The sequence below is a fragment of the Oratosquilla oratoria genome, chromosome 10 (genome assembly GCF_046742065.1).
Source record: "Oratosquilla oratoria isolate Oo_2021 chromosome 10, ASM4674206v1, whole genome shotgun sequence".
In the NCBI taxonomy this organism is placed as follows: Eukaryota; Metazoa; Arthropoda; class Malacostraca; order Stomatopoda; family Squillidae; genus Oratosquilla; species Oratosquilla oratoria.
The window spans coordinates 73,395-74,607 of NC_134786.1; the positions used below are offsets into that span (position 1 = coordinate 73,395).

Genomic DNA, 1,213 nt, shown 5'->3' on the forward strand with positions numbered 1-1,213 from the left:
ATACATGTTGATACAGATGTAGAAAAATGCAGTATACTATTAATGGTACTACTCCGATATAGTACTCACTCATACTGTTTTGTTACAGTTTAACATTATTTTGTTGTTCCTTGGCTTAACACAATGTTCCTTTTGGATGGTGCTCAAATTTTTGGACTCAATGTTCCTATGTGTACAAACATTTCAGTAATATTAGCAAAATTATAACAATGTTTATGTGTCATATGTGTACTGACTGGTATTACTCATGAGTGTCTCTGGTCCCCTCAACCCCCTACGTATGTTGTCCGTGTGACTTAGTGTAGAATAATAACCTGATGAGGACCACAGTGGAAATAAGCGTACATGCTTTTTGTGTTATCCTCGGCAATTTGCATTTATTATCTCGAACTATGTGTTCTTGTCATTATTTGCACTTCATGTACATTGATTCATTGCCAAATAAAGTCTATCATCGCTTCTCTGCCTTTTGGCTAAGATCAAAGTGTAGTAGTGGATATGACACGTCAGTCTTAGAAAACGGTGCTTTTGTTTGTAGACCTGAGGAAGTAAATATATATATATATATATTTTTATTGTTTCCTGATGGTAGTTTATATTTTACTAACTGGGTAGTTTCCTTAGTTTTGTAAAAGATGATAAATTTCACTTGATAATGGGAGTTTGTATTTTCTATTTACTATGTTGTATTGTCGTTTTCTTTACATATGTTTGTAAATACTAACTAGTAAGTTCTGTGTTCTCTCATTATCCTTTGGTTATTATCTGAATGCTATTTCTCTCAGAGAAGTAAATTTACAAGACCTGGTTAACGAATGGAATAGACTTAGTAACCACGTAGTTAGCGCTGAATCTATCGGTTGTTAGAAAAGGTTACACAACTTAATGCATGAGGAGGACGGGCGGTAAGGAACTGCCTAGTGTAGAGCTTATGGTCTCTTGCAGTCTACTCCATTCATACTGGAGCCCCGCCGTGGCTTGATGGTAGCGTGCGTGTTTGGTAATCCTTTGGGGGATTTCGGGTGTGTTCGAATCCTGGCCACGGTGCACAGGATAGGAAAGGCACCCTCCATGAGTAATAGCTCCTAACCGCTACTCACCTCTGACCTAAGTTGACCTGGGATGATAGGCGATCATGGACATGGAACTGCCTAGTGTAGGCCTTATGGTCTCTTGCAATCTCATCCTTATGTTCTTATCGCCACTGCAGTGG

General features: G+C 38.4%; 1 pseudogene; it reads left to right on the top strand.

Annotated features, from left to right (window-relative positions):
- The first annotated feature begins 453 nt into the window (after window positions 1-453).
- LOC143029341 (U2 spliceosomal RNA) lies at window positions 454-621 on the top strand (annotated as a pseudogene).
- Window positions 622-1,213: the final 592 nt, after the last annotated feature.